Source organism: Ooceraea biroi, chromosome 10, assembly GCF_003672135.1.
Source record: "Ooceraea biroi isolate clonal line C1 chromosome 10, Obir_v5.4, whole genome shotgun sequence".
Taxonomy (NCBI): domain Eukaryota; kingdom Metazoa; phylum Arthropoda; class Insecta; order Hymenoptera; family Formicidae; genus Ooceraea; species Ooceraea biroi.
The window spans coordinates 12,445,481-12,460,885 of NC_039515.1; the positions used below are offsets into that span (position 1 = coordinate 12,445,481).

General features: G+C 37.2%; 1 pseudogene; it reads right to left on the bottom strand.

Moving 5' to 3' along the window:
- Nucleotides 1-2,409: 2,409 nt before the first annotated feature.
- On the bottom strand, nt 2,410-9,017 carry LOC105282163 (annotated as a pseudogene).
- Between the last annotated feature and the right edge of the window lie 6,388 nt (nt 9,018-15,405).

The window sequence follows — 15,405 nt, forward strand, 5'->3', positions numbered from 1 at the left end:
CAGATTAGCTTAGCTCTAGCCGCGCCACCGTACGTGACGCCGGAAAACCGCCACTGAGACAGGACGTGACCCGGCATGCATATCCGGAGTACGGTTAAGGGAAGTCGTGAATTATAATAGCGCCTACCTGACGCGATTACTTTTCTGCGATACTTGATTTAACACGCTAGGTTGCATTTTATATCACGGTTCGTTATTTACGATTCGCATCACATTGCGAGTCATTGAAGTCTCCCAAATCAGTTGACAGAAACATTAAATTAAAATTTTTTAGACAAAGATACGACATATTTTTCTTCAAAAGATGATGTGTAAATACTTGAAAACTTTGAATACTTTGAAAAATTTATTAAAGTACTCACATATTGTTGCATGTTCATATATTGTTGTATGTATGTTCACATATTGTTGTATGGTTTTACAAATAGGTTGAGGGCCAATATACCTGATATCCTCTTATACGTTAACACAGGCAATTAAACTAAATTATAGTGCTTACAGCTATGGCGTGCTATATAATGTTAGCATAATAATAATTATATTTAATTATTTCAGGAGTACATTAATATTGATCACATCCTTTATAATACATAATCTCGAAAATGAAAGTGATAAATAATATAATTTGTTAAGAAATTAAAATGTAATGTTGTGATGGTTAAAATCGACATTTATTAGTTACTTAACTAACTAATAAATACCTTTCTATAATTATGAAAATTTCTCTATTGAAAATATTATAATTATACAAATAGAAATGAACATTATTATAAATATAGACTAAAAGGCAGGATGCTGATCATTTAACCATCCTAGCTAAAGCCAACATACAGAAGAATTGTAATTGCACATGTTTATAGGAAAGGGTACCATTGAAAGTGCAGGAACATGCTTAGTCATGCTTGAATAGAATATACACAAGGTGAATAAAAACTGTATGTACAAAAATATATACATGTGATTTCAAATATATGCGACTTTTATGTACAATCTCAATGTCTTGCATGTGATGAAGAGCTTAGAAAGGATCATACTAGAATAATCGGCGATTTGCACGAATAACACCTCCTCTCTTGGGGCCGTAATATTGAGCCGCAGTCCATTAATTGTGGACATCGATACAACATCAAGAGATCATGCAAGACATTTCTATGATCAGACAAAATCACGTTCATGCACATTTAACACACATTGACACGTCCGCTTTTGGCGGATTCGTATGAGATTATTGTTATTAACAAACTGTGCGAATTTGTGCGTGAAGAGGAACACTTGAACCGCCCGAAAAACACTAAGGGTTCCCGCGGTTTGGCATTGTTTCACGTTCGATATCTATCCTCGAGGTCATCCGAGGTCTTTGAGCTTGTCACTTGAGGCTCGCGTGTGCCAGTCAAATTCGTCAACCGTGTCCAGATGACGGGATTTCCTGGCGGAATCAGGTTTCCTCTTAGATTTGCAGGGGCACACAGGGTAAAAGAACCGGGCCAACGCCCCTCTAACCAAACTCTGTACTGCCGACTGTCCTTTACGACTCGAGTAGAGGAGATATTCGGCGACAAGCGAATCCTCGAGTTGCGGGGCGTCTCTCCCACGGCTGCCCGGGTGAAGCCAGGGGCTTTCTCCGGATTCTGCGATGATTGGACCGCGCGCACCCTCACTCCGACACGGGGGATGCCACAGCACAGGGCCGTAGATTCATGTGGTACCTCCGCGATTCGATACACATTGCAATTTCAGATCTTATCCGTGAGCGAACAACGTTTATCGCAATTGATTCTACACTGCCCAGTCAGCAAGAAAAAAATATTGATATCACTTTTGCCAATTTATTGCAAACCTTTATAATTAAATTTTATCATGGTTCGATATTATTTTCATATCCGTGCTGTGTATTAAATTTGCTGATTAATTTATACCTTAAATGTCTCGTTAGATACGTTGAGTGCACATTTATTATATTCATTTGCAAAGTTAATGACTAACATTATCACATATATTAATTACACATAGGAGTTGCGAAAAATTAAAATTTCTATCATAAAATATTCTGTAACTGTTAATGAGTTTGTACAATAAAGACAAAAAAATTGTTACATTGATTGATGCATTAATTACTTCTACGTGATGGAAGATCTGGCATCATATTTATATGTCGGCATCTGCTAAAAGGCTACAAATTTACCGAAAGCAGTTGAAAATTTATGTTCAGTGATCCGTCGTTCGCACACCGAATCGATAAACCTTTTCCATATTACGAGATATTCCCCGATAGTGAGACTTGCATAAATCGTGGAAATGTCAAGAACTATCGACGAACTGGAAAAGGATAGAAGATCTTGCAAATGGATATGCGCAATGGCGACATACCCGTCACACTTATATGTGCGTGAATAATTGGAATCATTAATACCCACTACAATTGAGGAATCATTAATACTTACAGATTCCTCAGGTAAAGCCTAGATGTATTTCCTTAATTTACGTCTCAAGAAAATTGTTTACGGGACATTATTTTGAGTTATTCAAGATGGTATTAAATACGGCAATCAAAGCTCATTTAAACAAGTAGCAGCCGTGCTGCACGCAGCCAAGTCGAGTATAAGATATTTCTTAGATGCACATTAGCTCTAGAAACGACAAATCGCGAATGCTTCTGATAAGTTTATCAGTGTTGGATGGGACCGATCGCACAGCCGTCCCTGTGCTCGTTGACGCTCGGTTCGAGTCGTGGAGTCTCGGCCCGGAGTCCCTGTCAACCGCCCCGCTGGAGGAAAAGGGATGCAAAACCCAGGGGCCACCCTTCGTCTCATCATCTTTTCGCGCTCATAGCTGGGCATATCTGGTCTGAGCCAGGCCTGGTCTCCTCTCCTCTACTCCTCGAGGAATCGCCTGGAAAAGGTCCCTTTGCTTCGACCCCTTTTCGCTCCCCACAAGCACGAAAGTCTCCCAATGACGTAGCTTCCGTTCCTTCTCCGTTCTAAAGCGACGTATTGATCGTCTCTCTGCTCCTGAAGCTGCGAAGGCTGACACCAGAGGGAAACGAAGAGTGGAGAGAGAGAGAACGTGTCTATGGCGGCGAGAGGGTGAGGGTTATACCGTAGAGTGTGTCTTCGTCGACGCTTAGACAAGTGGGAGGAAGACGGACAAATTATGTATGTATGTATGTATGTATAACAGATAGAAAAAGTTAAGTAGGAAAAGAAAAGAGATACGTAGTTTGTGCGAGGGAATGTTTAAAACGACGAAGGAGTCGAAGCGCGATAAGATGAACGAATCAAGCAGAACAGCGATGAGCAATTTCCCCTATTGTTTTTCGCCATTAAAAATGTCGCTGTTGAAGAATGGATAAAAATAATCAAATAGAAACAATAAATAAATAAACTAACGGTACGTTATATAATATTTTTACTTACGCATAGTAAAATATTTTTCTTTAATATATAATACAATATTTAAAAAAATGAAAAACAGAGGAAAGAGAATCTGACTAATGTTATTGCACGTAGAGAACGAAATTTTAACGGAGAAAGACCAGGAGGATTTAACTCGATAAATCGTGACCACACCATTCGTCTCTCCACAACATCAGCCCCACGTCATACACCATTCAACTACCTTTCCACCTGTCATTCTCTCTACTCACACACAATATGTCTTCCTAAAGTTTGCGTACGTCTCATCATCGGGTAAAGTTGTGGCGTGGATGAATCTCTGACACCAGCATGAGGATCTCTGTCTCCTGATCATTCCGCAACTTTGAGCATGTCTTCATCAAACAAGCAGCTTGCACTTCGTAACGACTGATTAGTTAGACACCTGAACATAGATTAAGCATTAAGCTATAACAAATACATAACATGATCCGCATAATGCCTAGCCCGTACACTGATCAGTTCATAATAGTATTAATTTTTAATCGGTAATATTAACGCTTTTCTCAATATCTATGGCAAATTAGTTTCTAATCCCTTCATTGCAAAATAACAATCAAAATAATAATCTCAATCAATTTTTTAGTATTTATATATTTTCGATGATAGTTAAATACAAACTAAATAACTGTGAAAATGTTTGGTCATTGAGCGGCGCGTCTGCGTTCCCAGACAACCGTATACAGCTAAACCGTAATGTAGTTCACGCAGTAGCTACGTATTTATTGATTAATTCACTTGAGGTCATTGCCATAAAAGGCCGCTTAGTTCAACGCGACAAAAGAGAAATAATATACTAATAATATACTAATAAATAAAGTTCAATAATAAAAATTTGTTAAACATAACACAGCAAAGTGCTTTAATTACTGTTACATATTCTGAATTATTTATTTTCTATTATTTTAGTAGAAATCGTATAATGTGAAATTGAACGTTGAATAAAATTAATATAGCGTACAAAACAATATACTCTCACAGTTATAAATAAGATAATTTGTTTTAAACTGTAAATCAAATTTTATTAATTCTATTGATTTTATTAATCTTATTAACGCGGAATGAAAGAGTGCTTTTAAAGTGTAAATACCTTTTACGAGATCGGATTCGCAAACGTATCCCATTCGCGCCGCACTTGCACGTTCAGAAAGAAGTGTTGTCTTCAACTGGCACCACCCGCGCTGTGGAATGTTTCAGAAGGAATGAACGTCCAAGCAGCATGCTTGGAATAATAATCCGATAGCCAGTCGATTTCCTTTTCTGTACTTCGATGTGACATCCGCATTCGTAACTCGCAACAAATTTGAATCTGAAATCAAACTTGCCATAAAAGAATCGACAGCATTTTATTCAAATTAACCTGTTTTATGCGATCGTCACGCGATCAGATCAACAACGTAACAAGTCTTGAATTTTTAATTAACTGAAAAGTGCAATTTAATATCTAAACTTTACTTTTTCAAAATTTAATCCGTTTTCGTGTACGAATTGCATAGACTCAAATGCCGAATAAAAAGATTTTTTTCAGGATTTTTAATGTGATTATGATAGAGTTCAGCGAATTGTATGCAAACAGAATTTCTACAGAATAGATATAAGGCGACGCGTAATTAAAAGCTTGAACGATTAAGCTAATGTTATTAAGATAAATCTGAACCGTGGTAGGTGGGTTAAGGACTCTAACAAGAAATTGCAATACCGCCCACTACGGTAAAATTTAGATTGCCACTCTCGCTCTTGCCCCTGAAAAATATCTCTGCTGTACGTAAATTGCACCAGTACATACGCTGATAGAGTTACATTAAATGCGCGCTGACAGAATGATTGCGGAAAAGTTTTGTTACTGTTCGCATTTTATTAATTTACGAAAAAAATTATGTTCGGCGAAACGTATTGATCAGCGTAAAAGGAAACTATACATGAAAGAAACTCAATTGGTTGTTTGCTTGCTAGAAGCAGACAGCAGTTCGACGTAATCATCTTACGTTTGTTTTAGTACCAGAAATAAAACGGTTAATCAACATTTTCCGTTCTCGCGGTCGAAGAAGCGTCGTTGTATGTTGCATTAATGAAACCATAAATCATAAGGAAAGAAAGAATGGGAGAAGGTCAGAATCTGAGTGACGTCCGCCGAGAGAACTCATTGCCGTTGTGATCCTGTCCATTCGTGAAGATCCGTGAAGAAGTTTCACGTAACTTGAAAGGCCGTGGGTCGGGAAACGAAGGGGGTTCGGCTTCTTCTGTAGGACGTTGACGCAGCTCCCGTGGGGCACTTTTGCGGATAAAGACCACCCTATCTTATACTTAACATAGCAGAGGACACTTTGCTTTCTTTTTTTTTTCTTTGCGTCTGCCATTTTTCTCATCCTTTTATATCATTTTTTGATTCTTTACTCATATTTCTCTCTTTGTTAAGATGTTATCTTGATTAATATAATATAACAAACATCGCATCAACTGAATAATACATCAACTACTGTGTTTAATTTCCGTTTACCGTAAAATGAGATGCTAATATTTCAGAATTTTTAAATGAATAGAGAAGAATGTTTCTGCGTGAATAGCAATATTGAACTATAAAACACTGTAACATGCTTCAGAGGCGCTTCAAGATTCCGCAAAAGACGATCATTTGTCAAAGTGAAGTGGATGCGAACGTGAACACGTTATCGCGGCTTTACCGAGGTAATCTATCGCGTGTCTCTTACAAGAAAGAGATTTTTAGGAGAACGAGACCGTCATGTGACAGTAAGAAGCTCTGCAAGATTAAACGTAACAATGTAATTTTAAAGTTATGTGGCAGTTTAGAATTATACGACATGTACAACTTTCAAAATCTGTTATGACGAATCTACGACAAATTTTTAAATATACAACCTTGAAAACTTTTGGCAAGTCTTTTAATTAAACATAGATGTATGAACCAAATGCTAATAACATGAATAACACACACACACACACACATGTATTTGTGTCATTTTACTTAAAAAATATATTTTCAGGAAAGAACGAAAGGAAAAATAACTCTAAATCTGGAATTATATATATATATATATATATATATAATATATATTGCAATATATATATTCGTGACTTGTGGAGTTACATACCCCCATACATATAGGCATAGGCGGAGACGAGGGGTTGGCAGGCAGTCCAAAGCATTGGAAGGGGGTTGGATCGTGATGGCAGGTGGTGGCGAGGGAAGAGGAAGTTGCGATTCCATCTGCCAGCCTGTCATTCTGATACTACGTACAATGTCGGCAGTTGGCGGAGACGATCAATACATTGCAATCTATATAAAATGGCTGCAGTATTTGGAACGCCGTGCATAAAACGCTTTCCCTCGTAGAGACGAAAAACGAATAACTGCATATGTACGGCAAATTAAATCGGAATTACACGAAGTAAACTTGTTATGTGAATTGCACGGTCAGTGCCATCACAGCCCAAAATAGCCACCATTCTCCTAAAAAACTTGTCTCGAAAACTTTCATATTAGGGATGAAGTATATCTCCAATAAAGCTTCATGAAAGAAATATCTGTATATTATCTGCCATCGTCACACTATATTAAATTTAATCTAATGAAAACATTTGTAAGAGTTCAGAGAAAAAGCACACATTTATGTAAAAAATAAATTTACCAGAGAAATGGAAGATTTTCATATTTTATCTTCACCATAAGAGATAGATTCACTGAAAGATGAAACATGTTTGTTGAATTTTATTATAACGATTGGAGAAAATAATTTATGAACAAAGGAGATCAAAAAAGATACTTTAAAATTGTTTATTTAGTTTATTTATATCAATGTATATAAAATTTAAATAAATTTCACTCTATATAAATAAATTATTTATTTCGTAGAAAACTGTATGTGATATATCTTAATTCGATCTTAATTTTTATTCATTCAAATTAATTTACCTAGTTTATTGACAAATAGAAATTAAATTTATTATGCAATATGATTAGTGGATTTCTATTCTACTGGGACTGCTACAGAAGAAAGAAGCATAGCAAATTGATGTAGCAGCGTCACCTTTTGCATACCCGTCGATACTATATTTTACGGAGATCGCCAACAGATGGCAGACATTATACCAGTTGTAGTTCCTTTCTCAGTACGGAGTACCTTCAAGAAATAAGAATCGTTAGATTTAGACAGTATTCATAGTCAGATCTTGTATTTAAGACCGTCTTAAGGTTATCTGCAGATGCTGTATGGATTATTTCATTGCCTATGGAATATCTGAAGATATACTTAAGGTCTTAAATATAAGATTCGATTATGAATACCTTAGACAAACATTTACGCACTTACTTTTAACTATCTTACAAACATTTCACTCTTTTAAATTTTATGTTTTATAGCTATAGTTTTCAGTTTTCTTTTTAAAATTTTAAACAATTGAAAGTATAGATAGTGATATACAAACTTTATAAAAATTATGCTATTGTTTTTAAAAAACTTCACTTAAATTTCAAAATCATTGCACATTTATCGTTTTATTTTTGAAAAAATAAAGACATTTTATTTCAAGGTTAAAATATCTTATTATTGTATCTGTGCCTCGTGCCACACTTGTTATCACAATACATTTCTAAATACATGCAAAAATCCGCGACCATAAAATATTATCATGTGCATCACTTTTCAAACACCAATTCATATCACGATTTATATGTCGGTGTGCGTCGTGCCAGATTCAATATGGCTGAGATATATCGCGCGTGCAAGTAACACGTGATCGTACAATTAATTGCCGCGGCCAATAAAAGTTCTCATAAAGCAAAAAAAAGAGAAAAAGAATATCGCATTCCCAGGAGCACGAGACATAGACCGACGACGTGACTGTACAGGAGGCAGGCCAAGGCGCAACTAACTCAGCTTGCGTGCAATAAAGGAGATCATTTTGAATCCGTGCCGCTGAAATTTATGGCCTCCCACCAGGAGAGTTCCGGCCATTGGTGCAGCATAGTAAAAACCGGCTATTAATTTTACGTTTGGTATGCGGCAGGTTGTCCGGTTACCGCACACATTCTCTATTTTCTACAAATTTAGGAAAATAATTTAAGCCTTTATCACTAGAAAGTATCGAAATTAATCGTTTACTATTATGGCGATATAAACACCACACTATTTGTCAAGCGATGACAATTAGTATAGTGATCACGGCAATTACTCACAATAACTGTTCACAAAAACAGCACATTTCTTCATGTTAAAACTGCACACGCAAGAGGCACGAAGTTCCAACGCTTTTTCTCGACTGACGTTGCCAACAAAGCTGTATCCTCTGAATCTATTTCCAAACTTTTACACAATAGAAAAGAATCCAAATGTTAATAGGGTTTTTCTTAGAGATACATCTTAAAAGTGTACCTGATTTTCTGTAGAATAACTCGTTTCTGCGGTCTCTTCACAGGGGCAAGTCAGTTCCTCTTCATGCTACGCTCCAGGTGATGTTGACCGTTCGCCGATCAGCGGTGTTATGGTGCAGGAAAACGCCGAGGGGTAGTATTGCGGGAGAATGATTTATGACTTCAGGGACCAGGTAGGGCGCCATTCAGCACTAGGTTCGTTCTCTTCTTCCGCCACCTCTCCGACGGGCTCCCTCTCGCAGTCCGGTGACTTGCGATGTCAATGCGTTTTCAGTTGGCTTATTTGCGCAATAGGCATAAGACGTCCCTCGTGGATAAAATTGTGATTAAAGAAACATGCGTCGACATTTTTGTGCCTCGTGTGTTGTAAAGCAATTCGTGAATCGATCGACAATTGAACATCTGTACTCAGCTTCCGCAACGATGGAACGATTACGGTAAGTGTCATTATTCTTGTAACATATAATTAAAACTATTATTTCACGTGGTATATATATATATATATATAAATCTTAACTTTTGTATATATATATACAGGGTGTCTCAGAAAGAATGGGACAATGCTCGTGTGCAGATAGAGCGGACTGAACTGAGTCGAAAAGTCCTGTACCGTTTTGCAATTTTCGCAATAGTTAACGAGTTATTAATTATTAAAAATCGCTGTATTAGTCCGGCCTACCGCCGAATGCAAGCGCGCGGCGAGATGCGACCGCCTAGCGATCGAGTGCCTAGCGATCGCAGTGGCAATGGCTAGGCAGGCCACTTGTAATAAACAACACCCCGCGCGCCTAGCAACCTCGATCGCTAGGCGGTCGCATCTCGCCGCGCGCTTGCATTCGGCGGTAGGCCGGAATAATACAGTAATTTTTAATAATTAATAACTCGTTAACTATTGCGAAAATTGTAAAATGGTACAGGATTTTACGTTCAGTCCGCTCTATCTGCACACGAGCATTGTCCCATTCTTTCTGAGACACCCTGTATATATATATATAAAATAAGTTTTTATGTACAAAGAGGCTTTATAAAAGAGTTGTAAAATGACGCTATAAAGAAGTACTTTTGATGTAGTCTGTATATATATAATAATATACAGAAACCATATCTTACAAAACAAACTTAACGGTACAGAATTATAAAAATAGCATTAACATTGTAATAAAGAGATTCCATTGATAACGTTTCAGAAGACAGAGCAAATGCTAATGAATTAAAAAATAAGATACTTTTATGTACAGCTAAAATATCTTTCAAAATAAAAATGTGATTTGCTTTTTAAAAAGAAAGCAACAAAAGTAGAGTTATGCTATCTGAGCATTAACCACGTGAGAAAAAGATAGTGCACTATGTGTCAATGTTCATGTAGCTAATGCGTATTGCGACGCGGGATAAAGTACAGATCACCTCAGTCAAGATATCGAATTGGATTGGCGGCGATGCGCGGAACTTCGTCCGCACGCTTCGTCCGTCAAGCAAAAACGACAACCGGATATCACGTTTCTGTTCACGAAGGCCGGCGAAGGAAATTAGCCCTTGGAAATCAGCTGCGGCGGCGCGCAATATCTGGGTACACGCGTGAATTTATGTAACTTAATTTGTAACACGCCGCATGTAGCTACCCGCGCTGGCCCCGAGAAGTCAACAAGAAAATAAGAAATCCTCGGAAGCTCACATAAGTGCCGCGCTCACGCACATGAGGAGGTGAAGGCTACGCGCGCTCGAGCAACGAGAGGAATAATGGTCAGCCCTATGGGCAACTTTTTCACTTTGCATGTAATAACCACGAGAGGAACCAGCAAGAGGGAGAAAGGGAGTGGGAGCGAGGGAACGAAATGCCTCCTATGCGCGGAGGAGCAGTTTAATAAAATCTCGTTGGCCTAATGACGAGAGCAGCTCCGGTAGTCGTCGGGCGAGACAGGGGCGACGATGGGGAACGAGGGATGGACGGAGACGGTAGCAGACGGCGAATCCGTCGTGATGGTAGCTGGATAGGGGATGGGGAGGAAGGGGGTAGGTTGGCGGAGAGAAATAAGAGGGGTTGGGACGAGAGAGATATCGCCCGTGTCGCATGCGATGCTGCCGCCTTGCTGATGCCTTCGATGCTCCGTAACGGGCTGTTTTTATGCAAAGATGTTCATCAACGCTTTGATCTTCACCGGCAAATATGTATAAGCTTGTAATTCAGATGTACAATGATATACGTCGCGACAGAATTGTGACAAAGGCAGACGGGGAAATGCATCAGTGAAAAAACCTAGAGAGAACTAAAATGAAATATAATCTACAATATGAAACAAACATAAAGATATGTAATAACGCATTAATTGTTCGATTTTCATAATTGTTGATTTGACTGTATGGATTTAATTAAACATAATGACGTTAGCATATTTATGAATTTTAAATCTTTTATTGTATTAATATCTTTGTTATTATAGAATCAAATAATATCTCTGTTTGCATTTTATATTCATTATAAACATCATTATTTATAATAGCAAAATGCTGTTTTAAATTGCTAAAAAAACCATCGTTACTGTCTTTCACCTTTTCTTTTTTGTTTCAAGTTTTCGATGTTTTATCATTCGTCAATGTTCTCTTTTTTCTCTCGTACTCGTTGTCCCGTTTTCATGATTTTTCTTAACTATTTAAAAAAAAATTCGTCGTGTATCGACCTAGTACGTTGCACTGAAATTGTCAGGGAAACGAAAAAAGCTGGAGGGAAAAGAGGGAAAAGACAGACGTGGAGTCAAGACACAGCAGCAGCTACCCCGAACGATCATCAATCATCAAGAGCGAGACAATCGAATAGTGCAGCCAACCGGCGAACAGCTGTCGCTTCGGTGGGCTCTAAACGTACACGTTACACGTTGCTACTGCAGTTTCACAAAAAAGCACACAGGTCATTGCAGAAAATCAACTGCATAAGTAATGTCCTCGTGTCTTTTTATATATTTAAATAGAAATAAAGACTTTTAATCATGTCGCTTATATGAAATGCTAGCATAAAAAGAAAATAATTCATAATATTACTACAAAGAATATAAATACGAAGGGATGTAAATTAATGTAAAACAAAAGAATGTTTCTAAAAATGGCAAAAATAATGGAATTAAATAACGATAAAAACGTGATAGAAACGAGATAAACAGTATTTTTATGAAAGATCAGAAACTCATTCATTTTTTGCCTTTCAATTTCTTATAATTTATTTTCTAAAACGCTTCATACGTCGAACATTATATATCTCAACAAGCTCAATCCTCCTCGCATCGCATCACATCATATCAGAGCGCTACCATCACATGCCGACACCCTCCCTGCGTGTTCTTATATTGCCTGCTACGTTTCATAAATAACTCTCATATTGCAAAAAGTACAATTTCAATATTACAACCGATGGGCATGCCAATATTGCTCGGTGCATGATAGATAGACGAGCTATATTGTCTTTATAAAAAGCAAGTCGTTTGTTTTAAAAGTATACTGCATGTATCTCTCAAGAATATTCATTCAAGATAGTGTTCAAAAACTTCATCTGCTTTTGTTCACCATCTTATAATTATTAAAGATGAAATACTTATGCAGTTTTTCTTTATACATATTTTTAATGAAAGAAGAAATTTAATTGCTACGATAAATACTTTCATAGATATAAGAGAATTTCCAGAAATTATTTAGATAGCTATTTACAGAAAATATTTAGATAGCTTTCGAATATTTATCATATCTAAAACCTATTCAAGAATTCTAATATTGATAATATTTGTAGAAAAGCATATATTTGTCAGAAGAAAATCAGATATCTCTGACTAAACCTGACGTTAGTAAAGTAGTTTACTATACAGGAAATTAGTTTACCGACCTATGGAACATACAGTCTTAAAACACATTTGTAGACGACAGATGGAACTGACACAAAGGTATTTTTTCCCCGCTACTTTTTCAAAACGAAAGTTTCAAGTATCGTATGCAAACATATAAGTGAAATTTAAATAAAACTAATCGCAACACATTATAATGTCATTGTGCTATTCATGTAAATCGGAAAATGTAGATAAATTTAAAGCTTACCTTTTCTCTAGCCAATCGATGATTTGATTAATTCATTTATTCATGTAATTAATCCGCGCATGCAAATTAATTAGCTTTTAATAGTCCTCTGATTATTTATACAAAATGATATATTATCAATTGATAAACGTTATTCCAGTATTACAAGTGGATGTATTTCAATATTACAATTGGAAGCTATATGTACATATAACTTTGAATATTGAATTTTTATATTAAATTTTTGTCAAGCATACTGACAGTATATCTTATTTGTTTGTAAATTTTTCATACGACTATTTAAATCGTTATAAATTATAAACAAGATATAGCAACTAATCATATCGTAAGCCATTGGTTCACTTTTCTCCCATTTTAGATAATTAAAAAGAAATATATATTCTTCTGAACATGCACGTTTTATGACATGTATGTTATTTAATAACGATTTTACTTTAATAGCATTTATTAAAATTTTATATACGACTAATACAGCTTATACCACAGAGGAACATCCCCTCAAAGCTGATATCTCCTTAACATGATTATCAGTGAAGGCGTAGACATAGCCAGTTAAAAGTAGCAAGCAGAGATGGGAGGGTTGTCACCCTTGTCTCTCTCTGAACAGCGTGAGATGCCAGCCATCTTGAATGATATATGGCGTCGGTTACGAGGTCGACTGAGCGGCGATCACTCAACGCTAAGCTCCGCGGCTTTTGGGGACATACGTCGTCAAGCCTCCCGCTCTGTCCATTCCTTTCTGGCTTGCTATACATCGCGATTTACATTAATTGTTACAATGCAGATTTTTCTTAATATGATTAATAACAACTTTTCTTGATTTCTTTTTCAATTTTTTCAATTTGTGTACGCTTATGATAAAAACACGGTTACTGTTTCCATTTGATGGGCCGTCAATGACAGTGATCCGTAATCAATAACCGCATCAAGCTTACACACATTGTTCCATACGCAGCTCTTAAATCCCGAGCTATTCTGCTTCCTCCTTTTACCGTTATAACCCCCTATCAGCGCATTTAATATGCAATACCCCATTTACCCCATTGAATATCCCACTGAATCCACTCGAGGGAGCCTTGCGACCCACATTTCACCCCATCCCGCTTATCAACTTTTGCATAAGATTCCTAATCCTCAGAACTAAAGAGCGTAAGGTATCTATGAGTAAAAGAATATGTAAGTTCAGATTACATACATTAAATATGTTGAATAATATATAAATCGTGTAACGGACGTTCTGCCTAGGAAAAACTCACTTATCAAAGGAATGATTTCGCAAACTTACCTTAATTCAATCGCAATTTTTATACTACCACCGGCACTATATACTCACCGTCACAAGCAAACAAGAAAAGAAAAACGATAGTAAACTAAATTATACAAACCATTGCAATTAATTAGCCTTAATACAAATTATGCCAAGAATCGCAATTATAAGCGACTGTTAGTCGATGCTTCAATGAATCTGGGGAAAAGAAAAAATCTCAAGGAAAAGAGAAAGAGCAGGTCATGGAAAATGTTGGGAACAGTTTGCGAGCAATGCAGGGAGAGGAGTGAGAGTGAACAAGCGGCAGGAGGGAGGATGAAGGCGGGAAAGCGGACGAAGGATGAGTCCGGTTGCCGTTGGCGCGGAAGAAAAGAGAGTCACGAGATGCTGGATAGGTTTGAGGGATCCACAGGAGAGTTGCGGGGGGGGGGGGCGAGATGCGGTGGAAGCTGGGACGAGGAGGCCGGTGGACAAAGCGAGGGTGGTGGGAAGGAGAACGACGGGGGTGCAATTGGGGTGGTGGTTTGCGCCGCAACGGAAAAGGGAGGTCGGGTGGGTAGTTGGAACACCGGAGGATCGGAAGAGAGGAAGGCTCGAGGGCAAAGGGTGGTGGCGGGAGGAGGCTGGCACGCGGATCCTCCCGAAGCACCGCGCAATCCCGGGGGCCGCTTTAAATGAGTCAGCGTTTTTATGCCCCGCGATGTTGTCAAAGTGCAAACAGCGCCCGATAATATATCATCCGTTACGCAAGCAACTCCCCGCGCTACCCTTGTACACTTGCAACACGCCTGAAGGAAGACATGCTGTAGACATTACAGTGGACGTCCCTTGACCACACACCTAACAGGTAGCAAGATCTATGTAACTTGTAAAGATACTCATGATGTAATAATTGTAAACACAGATTTTAATTTCATGATTGATAATGCATAAACAAAATCAGAAAACATTTGTATAAACATCAAATAAATTCTCAAATTTAGTGAATAAAGACATGTTATAAATTAATAATGTTGAAAATATTAATGGAATAATCAATTTCTCAAATAATCCTAAGAAAACATGTTTGCAACTTTCAATAAATTACGTATTATGCAAATGAATAATGCAATTTTTTTATTTCTGCAGTTTACACTATATAGAGCAAAGCATGTATAATTGATTGTAATTTATAAATATTAAAGAAGGCTACTAAAAGATAAAAACAAATATTTAATTAATTTAATTAAAAGAAAGTCAATTTG